This window comes from Pseudonaja textilis, chromosome 15 (assembly GCF_049901715.1).
Source record: "Pseudonaja textilis isolate UNSWEBS1 chromosome 15, rPseTex1.2, whole genome shotgun sequence".
In the NCBI taxonomy this organism is placed as follows: Eukaryota; Metazoa; Chordata; class Lepidosauria; order Squamata; family Elapidae; genus Pseudonaja; species Pseudonaja textilis.
The window spans coordinates 7,318,891-7,334,099 of record NC_142004.1 but is presented as its reverse complement, the minus strand read 5'-3'; the positions used below and the strand labels follow the sequence as shown (position 1 = coordinate 7,334,099).

General features: G+C 42.6%; 1 protein-coding gene across 9 annotated transcripts in view; it reads left to right on the top strand.

Moving 5' to 3' along the window:
* Window positions 1-15,209, top strand: part of ARVCF (ARVCF delta catenin family member) — a 241,802-nt gene that overhangs the window by 16,963 nt on the left and 209,630 nt on the right. For all 9 annotated transcript variants that reach the window (XM_087913376.1, XM_087913366.1, XM_087913369.1 and 6 more), the window contains exon 2: window positions 8,344-8,394. The gene's annotated coding sequence lies outside the window, so the exon portion shown is untranslated. The remainder of the gene's footprint in view (window positions 1-8,343; window positions 8,395-15,209) is intronic.

The window sequence follows — 15,209 nt, the reverse complement described above, 5'->3', positions numbered from 1 at the left end:
CAGTGAATAAGAAGATGCTCCAGAGAATTATAAACACAGCACAAAAAATCATCGGTTGTTCTCTTTCTTCTTTGGAAGAGATTGCCAAGACCAGACTCCTGTCTAGAGCACTAAAAATCTCCACAGACCGTTCTCATCCTGGACATTCGTATTTTGATCTGTTACCATCAGGGAGGCGTTATAGGTGTCTTAAAATGAGGACGAATAGATTGAGAAACACTTTCTTTTCCAAGGCAGTTTCTTTTCCAAACAGTGCATTTGTGATTTAGTCCTATTATTATGGTTATTGTTTTAATTTTTAAACTCTAGTGTGATTGTGATGTGGTGTTTGGGGCACTGTGCTGGAGTAGCTTTCAAATTTCATTGTATTCGTGGAATGCAATGACAATAAAGATATTCTATTCTATTCTATTCCATTCCATTCCATTCCATTCCATTCCATTCCTCCTCCTCCCTCTTCTATTATATTCTATTCTATTCTGTTCTGTTCTATTCTATTCTATTCCATTCCATTCCATTCTATTCCTCCTCCTCCCTGTTCTATTCTATTCTATTCTATTCTATTCTATTCTATTCTATTCTATTCTATTCTATTCTATTCTATTCTATTCCATTCCATTCCATTCCATTCCATTCTATTCTATTCTAGACCTGGAGAAAGGTTGATCAACCATTTGGCTTTGGGGACTGATCGTGGAGTGGAAAAAAATGCAGGAGAACATTGCAGTCCATAGCTGATGTTTATGAAACTGTAGGCAGAACCATGATACCCACGAGAGCAAGTTTGACTTCATGGTTAAAGCACCAGGCTAGAACCCAGGAGAGGGCGGCTCTTTGCCTTAGGAATGAAAGCCGACTGGGAGACATTGGGTCAGTCACCAGGAGACGGTGAGTTCTAGTTCTGCCTTAAGCATGAAAACCAGCTGGGTGAAGACAGCCTCTCCTTAACAGTTCCCGGAGTATATTGTAGAGACAGATAGTTGAGTGTTTCCCCTGGCAAGATTCTGTTTGTAGGTATGAAACAATAAAGAACTCAGAGCTTGGAAAAAAAAAAACCCAACCACGTGTCTTTCTTGGTTTGGAGGCCCGGCAATAAATTTTTATCTCCATGCAGACATCTTATTAAATCTGTATGTGCCTGGGAAGAGAACCCTAGCGATGCAGCGATGCCTGTACGACTGCAGTGCACACAGTTAGGAGCCAGGAAACCGGAGGAGTGCTTCCAACTTGGCAACTCCGTTGGCTCGCCTTCCCCAATCAATAGTTCATCGGCAATTCCTCCTGTCACTTGGAGATGGTTGGAGCGATGCTTTCGAGTCCGGGAGAGAGAAAAAGCCGTGCGCGTACGACATTTCTCCACAATGCGCGAAGCCCAGAAGACATTCCGCGTCTGATGTATGGAGAGGAGGAAAAAATGGCTGTGGCTTCAGAGTTAGCAGCCTCGTAAAAGCAGGGCTGAATGTCTCCCCTGTGCTGGGAAGCAGCATAAGTAGAATTTATTGTCTTCCCAGGGATGGGAATATCCTGAGTTTCTACTCGGTTCCGATTTTGATGGCAGGCGGTGCATTGCGCTAAGCCCAAATCTTGTTGCGCGGGTTGTGTGAACTCAGCTCATTGGGGTTTGCAGGTACTCCTCGACTTCACGATCACGGCTGAGCCCCCGATTTCTGTTGCTAAGGGAGGACAGATGTGAAGTGGAATTTGCCCCATTTTACGACTTCCTTGCCACAGTTGTTAAGTGAATCCCTGCAGTGATTAAGTTGTTGGCTTCCTCATGGACTTTGCTTATGGGAAAGTCACAAAAAGGAGACCACCTGATCCTCAGGACACTGCAACAGTCCTAAGTACACGCCAGTTGCCGAGCTGCTGAATTTTGACCATGTGACTGTGTGGATGCTGCAGCGGTTGTTAAGTGTGAAAAATGGTCCTAAGTCACTTTTTTTCAGTGCCGTGGTAACTTCAGGCAGTCACGAAATGAGCCGTTTGTAAGTCAAGGACTAGCTGAATTTAGGAAACTCTGTGGCCGAGGTTTGGGTGCGAATCCAGAATTCCATAAGATTTCCCTCCCCCCCCTCAAGCTTATTCCGGGGCTGACTCGCATCCAGGGAGTTTCTTTGTGGTTTTCACTGCCTTCCAAGTTCTGTTCTTTCTGCTTTGGCCTCACGTTTTGAATGTAATCAATAATTCAAGGGGAACAAAGCCATATGTTTGAAGGGCTCAGCAATGCTTGCGCCGCCTTGCCTGGGTTACACACAGAGAGGAAAGATGATCAGAAAAGCGGGGAGGCAATTACAACGTCTGCAAATTAAGTGGGGAGGCAGCAGTCAAAACAGAGGAATAGTAGAGAAATAGTAGAACTTAAGGGCCACGGTGGCTCTGTGGCTAAGACGCTGTGCTTGTCGATCAGAAAAGTCAGCAGTACGGTGGTTCGAATCCCTAGCACCGCATCACGGAGGGAGCCCCCGTTCCTTGTCCCAGCTTCTGCCGAACCCAGCAGTTCGAAAGCATGTAAAAAAAAAAAAATGCGAGTAGAAAAATAAGGGACCCCTTTGGTGGGAAGGAAACAAGCGTTCCGTGCGCCTTCGAAGGTGTTTAGTCCTGTCGGCCACATGACCACGGAGACGTCTTCGGACAGCGCTGGCTCTTCGGCTTTGTAACGGAGAGGAGCACCTCCCCCTAGAGCCGGAAACGACTAGCGCATATGTGCGAGGGGAACCTTTACCTAGTAGAACTTATCCCGTCAGAACTTATAAAGGAAAGGAGTTACGGCGGAGACAGGGGCTGAAAACAAGACTCACGAGTGGGTGCTGTGTGGTTCAGCACACGGATGTTCAGGTGAGCAGTGTGTACCTGGACAGGTGTAGTGACTGAAAGGTTCCCTCTCGTCCTTTTGACGACAGCTTAGCAGTAGGTTTTGAACAGTAGGTTTTTCACTAAATGAACTGCTGTAAGTCAAGGACTACCTGCCTCTCCCTGGCTCATATCTCTCTTAGAACCCGAGGCCAGTTCTAGATGGGAAAATGTGGTGTTTTCTAGACGGAAAGTGTCGTGGCGAAGAGAGAATTCAGAAATTCAAGCTTCGCAGCACGATTTTTCCTGTTGTTCTCTTGTCAGATTGTAAACAGACGCGTTGGACTTTAAACAAAAAGCCATGTCAAAAACGGGTGTTTTCCTGCTTCTGGAAACCAGCAGCGGAAGGACATGTTGACAGAATGAAGTTTCTGGGCAACTGTAATTGGATCCCGTTCCTTAAGACTCAGCGTCAGGCCCCCGTCCCGGTTTTTGTGGGATAATCAACTCTTCCAGGGATTTGCACAGTCGGGGGGCTTCACTTGTCAAGCATCCTTTCCTCTTTAGTGGAACGAGACAATGGCAGGGCCTAAAAAACCCTTCATGTATATCAGTTGCATGGCTGCCAATGACGGTGGCCTCACTGGTTATCCCATTTTATCCTACTTTTTATCCGCCTCGGTTTGCAGGGCAAAGGATGACAGCTGCGAGAAACTTACAAATCTTGGATAAGTGGTCAAACTGGTGTCCGTCTGTCCGTCCGTCCATCCATCCATCCATCCATCCATTCATCCTTAACTTATCTATCAATCCATGTCTATCTATATCAAGGGTCTTCAAACTTGGCAAGTTTAAGACTTGTGGACTTCAACTCCCAGAATTCCTGAATTAACATGACTGGAGGAGGAATTCTGGGAGTTGAAGTCCACAATTCTTAAAGCTGTCAAGTTTAAAGAACCCTGGTCTATATATTCGCCCATCCAATCATCCATCTATCCATCTGTATATAGCCCATCCATTTCTTTCTCATCCCTCCCTCTCTCCCATCTTCCCCTAACTTATCTATCCATCCATGTCTGTCTGTCTATTCATCTGTTTAATTATCCATCCATTCATCCATCCATTTTATATAGAAATGGATGGGCTATATATTCATCAATCCATCCATCCCTAACATCTATCCATCCATGTCTATCTGTATATTCATCTGTCTAACCATCCATCCATGATTCCATCCATCCATCCTTCCATTCATCTTTCCATCCATCCATCTTTCCATCCATCCATCCATCCACCTACTTACCTCACTCCATCCATATTTGTCTGTCTGTCTGTCTGTCTGTCTGTCTGTCTGTCTGTCTGTCTGTCTGTCTATCTATTTATCTATCCATCCATCCATCCATCCATCCATCCATCCATCCATCCATCTATCTTCCTATCTATCTTCCTATCTAGCTATCTTCCTATCTATCTATACTGCCATCTGTCAGAAATGATGTAGAATCTCCTGCTCGGGCAGGGGTTTGGACTAGATGACATACAAGGTCCCTTCCAACTCTGTTAACCTGTTATCTACCTACCTACCTCTACCCCCATCCCATCGCCCTCTCTCTCTCCCTCTTCCTCTCTCTCATCATACCATCAAAGCTTAATTAAAGAAGACTTGCCTACTGCTGAGTCCACATCCTTTCCATGGACCATCACTGTGAGCGAATGAATTGAGTGGGGTAGCCATCTACCATTTTGTAAAATAAAAAGAAAGCCAGCTTTGGAGTATTGCACTCAAAGAGAACAACTGAAACACCCCCCAAAATCTCAGCTATCCCGTATTCTCTCAGGACAGCCTTCTCCTCTGAGCATCCAGCAGAGAGAGGGCACCGCTGCCACCCTTAAAAAACAAGCACGATCGAAACTTTTGAAACCACGTCGAAAACCTGCTCAAATGCCCCGTAGGCATTGGCGATGGTGGACGAGGAAGTAAACAAGCCTTTAGAGTCCCGGTAGCCATGAAACAAAGGCATTAGCCGGATCAGTTTTGGAGACCATAGGTTTGTTTTGCTCTCTAGCTGGTAAATGAAGGTTGATTTGGTTCAGAGCCAAATAATATATTGAAGCAATTTCATGCCTCATGAATTATTGAAGAGAATGTGCGCGACGTGGCGTTTTGCAACACGGCTATCCTGGCTCTCTCCCACCCACCCACCCACTCTTTCTCCCAAAGATGGTTTAATCCTTGGCTGACAACAAAGTATCACAGCAGGGCCCCCAAAAAGCCTCCAGACCCCTTCTTGCAAAAATGGAAGGAATTCCAAATATGAAAACCCCCTTCCACCCTCCTTTCTCCCCCCCCACCCCGATTTCAGTTGATCTGACTGTCTCCCACCCCACTTTTTTTCCACTTTGCCAAGAGTCTCAGAGGGAAGCCAAAAATGCTTTGATCTTAACCCTTCCACGGTGATCCCTGCTTGCAGAAAACAAAACCTTTTTTTTTATTTTCCATGACCGAAGAGTGTCTCTAATTCGCAGTGCGTTTTAACATTCCTTCCATTGCAAATGGTGTTTTGCTAGTTCTTTTTTTTAAAACACACACACACACACACACACACACACCCTAGAAAGAAACCCAACTGAAACCAGCTGTATTTTTAGGGGAGGAAAAAAAAAGAGAGAGAGAAAAAGATGGAACGGTTTTGGTTTCTTTGTTTACTTTCAGCCGCTTTCACTTGTGAATTTTTTCAGGCCTCGGGCCTCCGGGGGCAAACAATTTGAGGAATGCCAAGAGCCAGACAAAGACCACAGCTAATTTGCATGTTTTCCTTGCACGTCATTAACTAAATCTACACTCTTTTAATAGGCTTAGCAAAAATGCTGGTTGGGGGACACCCCCGCCCCCCGGGCGTTTTGCAAAAGCTGGCACAGTTGCTGTGTTAAATCTGTTCGGGTAGGTAGTGCGGCACACAATGCCCGTTAAGCAGTTTATTTTATGCATACGTTATCGATCCCCTGGATTGGGTGCCTAAATCAAGACACCCTTGGATCCAGAGCAGGCGGTCCTCGATGTACAGCAATTCGTTTAGCGACTGTTCAAAGTTGCAACGGCACTGAAAAAAGCATTCTGACCCAGACTGTAATTAAGTACTGTAATACAGTCCCGAGATTGTAATTAAGCACACGCTTAGCTAAAATAACTCTTGTTTTATTTCAGTGCTGGGAATTATGTTCATTCCCAGCCCGTGATGAGTCCCAAACAGTCCCTTGAGATAAGCACCCACCTTTCTTTCCTTTGAACTGCTGCCAACAACTAAAGTGCCAAATGAACTATAAAAAAACAACCAAAGTACAACGTCCGCACAGAGAGTCAAGGTTGAATCTGAACAGAGCAAATGACTTTGCTTCCTGCAAAGGTTTCATCACCTTTGTCTGTCCTTTATACTTTATGGGAGGGGCAATCACCTCCAAGCTTTACTCCTGAGTTGCCCCTTTTGTCTTAGCTGCTCTTGCCTTCTAGCAGCTCTGCGCATGCGCACACTGGGAACAGGCTCCCCTTGTTCCTCTGCCTTGCTGCTGCCAGACTCTGGAGGCTCCGGAGTCAGCATAAAACTCCCAAATGGCCCCATCACTGCATTGGACGCAGGACCCTCGTCCGAGTCCTCTCCAGACTCCCTGACTGGTCCCCATTCTTCCCCACTGTCCGATTCCGCTGCCATCTGCACAGGCTGCCGGAGCACCACAACAAAAAGTGACTTATGACCATTTTTCACACTTAGGATGGTTGTAGCATCCCCCTGGTCATGTGATCAAAATTCAGACGCTTGGCCACTGACTCCTATTTATGACGGTTTGCCATGTCCCGGGGTCACGTGATCCCCTTTTGCAACCTTTTGAAAAGCAAAAGTCAAATATTAAAACATTTGCTCATGGGTTTTGCCTCATTTGATGACCTTTCTTGCTACAGTCGCTAAGGGAATCACTGCAGTGGATAAGTTAGTAACCCGGTTGTTAAGTGAATCTGGCTCCCCCCCCACTTGGACTTTGCTTGCCGGAAGGTCGTAAAAGGGAATCATGTGATCTGGGGGGCACAGCAACGGTCATAAGTATGAACCCGTTGCCTTGTAGCAGAGTTTTGATCACATGACCACGGGAACGCTGCAACGGTCGTATGTGTGAAAAACGGTCCTTTTAAGTCACTTTTTTTCAGTGCCATTGTAACTTGTCACTAAATGAACTGCTGTAAGTCGAGGACTACCTGTCATCATAAGAAGCAAAGGGCTTAAAATTCAGTATACGTCAGAGATGTTTTTGTTAGGAATTTTGGAGAAAAATATAAACAAAGTTGATACCTACTTAATTATACATATAATTACTGCAGTAATTATACATATAATTACTGCATTTGCCCCAAACTAGAAAGCCAGAGAGATACCAAGTGAGGATGCTTTGATTGAGAAAATGTTACATTGCGCCAAAATGGATAGACTAACATTAGAATTGAAAGAGCGAGATGAACTAGAATACTATAAAATGTGGAACAAATTTTATAAATGGGGGGGCATGAAAGGATGTTCATAGAACTTAAATAAGTAAAGAATGTGATGTAAAGGTACAAAAGTTAAATGGAAATTATGATGTATAAAGATGTATATAATTGTCTAAATATCTTCTTATTTCTAACTGTAAAGAGAATGGACAGAAATGTATGTCAAAGAAGAGATACCACGTTCACTGTTTTTCAAGTTTATAATCAATAAAATTTATAAAAAAATAAAAAAAGAAGCCAAGGAAATAGGTAATGGGAAAGATGAGAAGAAGAATAGGTGAATAACAGGCCTAATAGGTGGTTTGACATCCTGGGGCAGAGAAAGTGTTATGGAAATTAGTTGTTTAGCAGAATAACAGAGTAACAGAAGGGACCTTGTAAGTCATCTAGTCCAGTGGTCGCCAACCAGTGGGCCAGGGACCACTGGTGGTCTGCAAGAAAATTTTAGTGGGCCGCAGAGAAATGTCACCCACAAAGCACCCCCCAAAAAAACACAATTTCTGACAGATGGCATGATGGTGGCGCGGAAAACTGTCTTCATGTCTGGTTGTTTTGATGTGCAGTGCCCTGTAGCGGTGATTTGTCTGGCTTAGCCACAGAAAATTTGGCCTCACTGAGCGTACGCCGAGGACTACCTATACAATCAGCGATTGGGCTTTAGTGTTGTACAGTGAAGGTTGACTTGGATGGAATTGATTTAACCCTAAATCAGAGTCCTTTGAGATTAGCTAATCGGATCAATACCTCCTTCTCTCCTCCGCCCCGTATTTCTACAGAAGATTAATTCACTCTTATTCACCCGCTGAAGCGTATTGTTGAAAACGGGTTCTTTGTGTTACAATTGTAAAACGGAAATGCCTTGTTTGGTTCCAGAGTCTACAATGGAGAGGTGGACGCATATGCAGATGCATGCAAATCCCTACATTCAGAGAGGCGTAGCTGGATGTATGAACATCATGTTGCTGTCTTTAATTCTTTGCTTCCGGCTAACAACTGCTGTAATCTTATTTTTGCAGAACTCTTCATCCTATCGCATGGAGCCCATCTCAGGTTAGAAAGTGGATAAGGTAAGAAGACGGATTATCTTGCATTTATGAAACTCGTTAGACAAAGAATCTGGCTTGGGGGAGTCTTTGCTATCTCTTTACTAGCAGGAGTTACACTATTGTGCGTGGGGTTTTCTTTTTTCTTGTGATTCTGCTTCTTCTAATAAAATAACACACAATCTGGTTGTAGTGTTTCTGCTACCACTTCCCAGCTTGGTTTTAAGAGACGAAGGTGTGGAGCAAATTTGGGCAGTTTTGTATTTGTCCGTGCAAACACAATCAGCTATTATTATTTTTTAAAAAATGGTCTCCTAGGGATTTTAGCCTACAGCTTCAGATCTTTGGTAGAATAATTGTAAAGTCTATTGTGGAATGCTGAGTATTTTCCTATATCCCTTCCAAATTAATATTTTCCTATCTTGGCTACTTTAAGACAGGTGGGCCTCAACTCCCAGAATCCTCCATCAACATGGCCGATATTGCTTGGAATTCTGGGAGTTGTGTGCCCAGTTTCTGCAGCAACAGCTATTGTAGAACTAAATATTTTCATATATACTCTTCAAATCAATGTTTCTAAATCTTGGCCACTTTAAGATGGGTGGACTTTAACAATTGGCTGAATAATAGAAATAAAGATAAAGGAAATAAAAAAAATATGGATAAAAGTAAATGAATGTATAAAAAAAATGTATCAATGTAGATATTTATATGAGATTGATATGTAGAATAATTTGTATAATAATGATGGCACAATACTGTTAAAGTCAAGATTAATGTGTGTTGAAGGTGAAAAAGAACAATAAAATTATTTTTTAAAAAAAAGATGGATGGACTTCAACTCCCAGAATTCCCCAGCCCGTTGAGGAATTCTGGGAATTGAAGTCCACAAGTCTTAAACTTGCCAAGTTTGAAGATCCTTGCTCTAACTCAAAGCCCAAATTGATGGATTCATAGGAGCTGCTAGTTTATTTAGTGTTAAACTTGATAAGAGTTTTTGGCATTCAGTGCACGGGGCAGCATGTTTTTGGTTGATTTCTGCTTTATTGAATTATACAGATCTAGAAAATAGGAGGCTTGAATAACTGGGATCAATGTGGTGTGAATGCATCTCGTTTTTGAGCATTGAACAGTGTCTGCACCGATTTAAAAATGTTAAATCTTACTGGTTTCCACTGACATTTGGCAGCGTGTAACATTTAAATTTAATCAATAGCAGACCCAATAACATGACAACAAATACAAGGTCGTACCAACAGAAAACAATGGTGCTACACATTTCATTCCTGATGGAAGAATCGCCAAAATGCATTTCGTGTTTACTTAGCTTATTTTTCCTCCTTGTTATTTATGCATTTATATCAATTATTTATCTTCTGTCTTTGGGGATAACTCTCTGGCTTACAATCGATATCACCAATTGTAAATAATAATAGAATAAATAATGGATGGATAGATGGGAGGGAGAGAGGGAGGAAAAGGAAGGAAGAGAGAGGGAGGGAGGAAAGATGAAGGGAAGGGAAGGAGGGCAGCAAGGAGAGAGGAAGGAAGGAAGGAAGACAGGAAAAGAAAGAAAGGAAGGAAGGAAGGAAGAGAGGGAGGGAGAGAGGAAGGGAAGGTGAAAAGAAGATGAAGGGAAGGAGGGTAGCAAAAGGCATTAAAAGTTGTTAACCTAATCCTATGTAGCTTTTTCTCTGGTAATATCACACTACTAACTAGAGCATACAAAACATTTGCTGGACCAATACTCGAATACAGCTCATCAGTCTGGAGCCCACATTACGTATCTGATATTTGCACGGTTGAGAAAGTCCAGAAATATTTCACAAGAAGAGTTCTCCACTCCTCTACTCATTGTAGAATACCTTATGCCACCAGACTTGAAATTCTAGACGTAGACAACCTAGAACTATGCCGCCTTCGGTCCGATCTAAGTACAGTACATAAAATTATCTACTGCAATGTCCTACCTGTCAATGACTACTTCAGCTTCAACCATAACAACACACGAGCACACAATAGATAGAAACTCAAGGTTAACCGCACCAAACTTGATTGCAGGAAATATGTGTTCAGCAACAGATTGGTCAATGACTGGAATGCCCTACCTGACTCTGGTTTCTTCCTCAAACCCCCAAAACTTTAACCTTAGACTATCTACCATTGACCTCACCCCATTCTTAAGAGGTCTGTAAGGTGGCATGCATAAGTGCACCAATCGTGCCTGCCATCCCTGTCCTATTGTTTCTTTTTATTTGTATCCATTTCATGTATTCATAACCATGTTTATACTTATACTTGTTATCTAATACTTGCTTGACAAATAAATAAATTAGATAAATAAATATGTACTTAGAAACAGGCATATAGATATGCATGCACAAGCACAGATGTATACAGATGCCTCTATAGATGACACACAAATGTACGTACAAGCAATCATATGTACACATTCACGGATCTATACAGGGAGGCCTTGACTTAAAAGCCCTTCCTTTAGTGACTGTTTGAAGTTATAACGGCTCTGAAAAAAGTGACTTATGACTGGTTTCCCCACCGTTAAAACAATTGCGGTCTCCCCAGGGTCACATGATCCAAAGACAGATGCTTGGTGATTGACTTGTATTTATGATGGTTGAAGTTGTCCCTGGGGTCATGCGGTCCCCTTCTGTGACCTTCTGGCAAGCAAAGTCAACAGGGAAGCCAGATTTGCTTAACAACCATGTTTCTAACTTAATAGCTGCGGTGATTCACTTAACAACTCTGGTCATAAAACGGGGCAAAACTCATTTCACAAATGTCTCACTTAACAACATAAATTGTGGGCTCCACTGGGGTCCTAAGTTGAGGATAACTTGTACACTCACAAATATACACATTTGTGTATATGTGTGTTTATATGTATCTGTGTATATGTATATGTATGTATATGTTTTCTTAAGTTTTCGCGGGTACTTACATGTATGGTATTCAGCTTTGTTCAGGTATTTTTCCACATCATTATAGTTGTGCTTTTAAAGTTGTAGCAACATTTCGGCAGAATCTCCTGATGATGGCAGATGAGATTATGCTGAAACGTCGCTACAGCTTTAAAAACACAACTATAATGACGTGGAAAAATACCCGAACAAAGCTGAATACCATACATGTATGTATATGTGTATATATCTATATCCATCCATCTCTCTCTCTCTCTCTCTCTCTCTTTCTCTCTCTTTCCATCTCCATCTATCCATCTATCCATCTCTGTCTCTATCTCTATCTTATCTATCTCAATCTCTCCATCCATCCATCCCATCCATCTATCTATCTCTATCCATCCATCCCATCTATCCACTCATCTCCATCTCCATTTTTTTTTTGTGAAAACTCAAATAAAATTTATAAAAAAAGAAAAGAAAAGAAAAGCGATAAGCCTGCTTGGGTGCGTTACATGAAGACCTTTCCTCCTTGTGCAAAACTTTCTGACTATTCCCCTCTCCCCCCGAGTCATGTTTGAACGGTGTGTTGGTCCAAATACCAGCAAGGTTTTCTCTGTTCCTGAATTACTTCTGCTTTGAAATCAAAGGGGGGGGGGGGAATATTTCCTCCCGGGAATTTCAGCTAGTTGCTATAGCTACCGGTTCACAGTTCTGGCATCTCAACTTTTGAACATAAATAGTTAAATATAATTATTCCCTGTAATGTCTGGAGATAAGGTTGCTTGGAAATGTTTCGTCTCTTGGCTAGCTTAGATTTGCATCCCTGTGTCCCATATATTTTTCTGTTTTTAAACGTGGGATATATGCTCCAATTCAACAAAGCACAGTTGTGGAATGAAAAAAAACAAGAACAAAAACCTCCACTAGATAGATAAGTAGCTTTTAAAGTTTTCCAGGTTCTTAAGAAAGAAGAGAGAGGGATTTTATGGAGAATGGGAATCAATTTGAGGTATGGTTCATAAGTGGAAAGATTGGTGGGGGGAAAGATTAATTGATGGAGGATGTTTTGACGTAGGTGTTTTTTCATTCATCAAAGCCAAACACATTCTTAAATCTGTGATTGTAGGATCCCTAGGACTCCTCCAAGACCCTCTTGGGAGTCTGCAAAAATCAAAACTATTTGCCAGATTTTAAAGATATTTGCACAATTTAAAACAATCCTCTCCTTATCGTTTCTTGCAATATAGTTTTTTTTTATTTTTAGAAAAACCTTATATTATTATTACTGTTGTGCTTGGATGCACAGTCAGACTGGATTTGGCATTTTTGTCCACCTCTCTAGTCTTTCCCAAGCACCTGGGACAGGTAGATGTTGTTATTCGATGGTGTTGTTGAAGATCTCCTTGCAGGATGAGTTACCTATCCCAGGCGAAACTGCCTTTTGCAATTGACTGGTGGTGGTTTTTGTCAATGACGGTCATCATCTTCTTTTAATGACCCCATAATCCCTTGGGGTTTAAACGAAACGAATCAAGGAGAGAAGTAACCTAGAACTAAGGAAAAATTTCCGAACGGTGAGGACAATTAAATCAAAGGAGCAGAAGTTGGAGGCTTTTAAGAAGAGACTGGACAGCCACTTGTCTGAAATGGATATAGGGTTTCTTGCTTGAGCAGGGGATGGACTAGAAGACCTCCAAGGTCCCTTCCATCTGAATTATTCTGAGCAATACTTCAATTAAAAAACAAAAAAACAAAAACAAATCGAGGCTATGGAAAGAAACCAGGTTTTTAGACAATGGGGGAAATCTTCCAAATAGGACAATTATTTTGTCTCACCTACCAAGGTGAGACAAAATAAACCCAGAGTATACATTTCCTGATGGCTAGAACAATTAATCAACAGAAGAGCTTGCCTCTGGAAGTTGTGGGTGCTCCAGCCCTGGAGGCTTTGAAGAAGAGACTGGAGAGCCACTTGTCTGAAATGGTCTAGGTAGGGTCTCCTGCCTGAGCAGAAGGTTGGACTAGATGACCTCCGAGGTCCCTTCCATCTCTGTTGTTCTAATTCTCCTGTTGCCCTTCCTTGGCTGCATGCTGGATCCTCCTAAAATAGACTGGAGGAAGAGGGGGTGGGGGAAGCCTCAGGATTCCCTCTTCAAGGAAGTCCCAGTGTCTTCTCAGCTGCAGGAGGGATTCAGCGCCGTATTAATTACACGATAAAGAGAGAGATTGACATTTTTCCAAAATCTGTATGGCATGGCCTTGTGGTTTTGTTCTGTTTGGATCACTTCTATCGATCGATGCAAAGGAAGGGGATGGAGACCGAATGCAGACGGGGAGAAAATTGGACTCTGATCAATTCTGATTTCCGTTTCCTAAGGGGCTTCTTGGTAAGCCAGATATATAGATGTATGTTTTTTTTTTTCTCAGGGATTGCCTGAGATGCAATTATTCAAATTGAGAGCAGAATGACCCAACCCAGTGTGATTAATTATATGCCTGCTAATTGCATACTTGGGGCTTCCCTATTATCTGAGGTAATCTGCAAGCCTCCAAAAAGCTCATTTGGTATAGCTCCCATTTCATTTCAGTAATTATTGATTGCGTTGGTGGTAAAGTCACCTCCTCGCTCTGAAATTCCCCACCCAGCAGCTGAGAAGAAAGCAAAGTTTGGATCTACAAAGGGACTTTGTAATCACAGCTATTCCTCCTCTTCGGATCAGAACTTGTGTTGCTAAGCAAGGCAATTAAATGAGTCACACCTGAATTTATGACCCTCCCTTTTTTTTTGCCAGGGTTGTTAAGCAAATCAATTCTGTTGTTCAAGTAAATCACATGGTCCTTAAGTGAATCTGGCTTCCACCATTGAGTTTATTCTCAGAAGCCAAGTGGGAAAGTCACAAATGGCAATCACACAAACCTGGAGCATTGCAATTGTCAGAATAATGACTGCATTCCCACTCACGCTAGTAATACTATTGCTAAATTTGCAGATGATACAACAGTGGCGGGACTCATCTCCGGGGAGGGGGATGAGTCTGCCTACTGAGATGAGGTGGACCGGTTGCTTTTGTGGTGTGGAGACAATAACTTGGTCCTCAACACCAATAAGATCAAGGAGCTTATAGTGGACTATAGAAGGAACAGATCAGACATCCAGCCCTTGCTTATTAATGGAGACCAAGTGGAGCAAGTGGCCAGCTTTAAATTTCTGGATGTTACCATAAAAGAGGACCTGACCTGGGGTGCTCACATTGCAACCCTGGTCAAAAGGGCCCAGCAGAGTTTATACTACTTCATATATTCTCAGAATACAACAACTGAATGGAGAACTGCTGGTGACCTTCTACCACTGCACCATAGAGAGCATCTCAACTTGCAGCATCTCTATAATTGATGTTATCTAGTTTGATAATGAAACATCTGCATAAGACAACCAAGCTCAGAGAGCACCAAGGATCCCATAGTCGTCATCTTCCTCCCTCTCCCTGCAAACCCCTCTCCCTTTCAGCCCTGATGATGTTCCCTAGTTGGGTAATGAAACATCTACAAGGAAAGAACCGAGCTCAGAGAGCACCAAGGACCCCTCATTTTTCAACTCAGTTTGGACCATTTCAGGCTTCTGGGTGGATTCTCCTCCTAGATTCAGGAAACAGCATCCTTTCTGGCCACTGTACCTAAGCAGGAGTATGGAAGAAAAGAATGACACATTTTCACCTTGACCACTGAGGCAGATAATTTGGTTTTACCCAGATGTTTTGCTTCAGTGAAATTGTTGAAGGCCAGAGAAACAGGGTATTTGGAGGTGGCAGGAAGGCTCAGAGAATCACAGCTTTGCTGGGCTTTGTTGAAACTTATTGTAAGGGCTACTGCCTCAAAAGCTTGATAACAGGAAAGGACACACTCCCCACCCCCAGACTT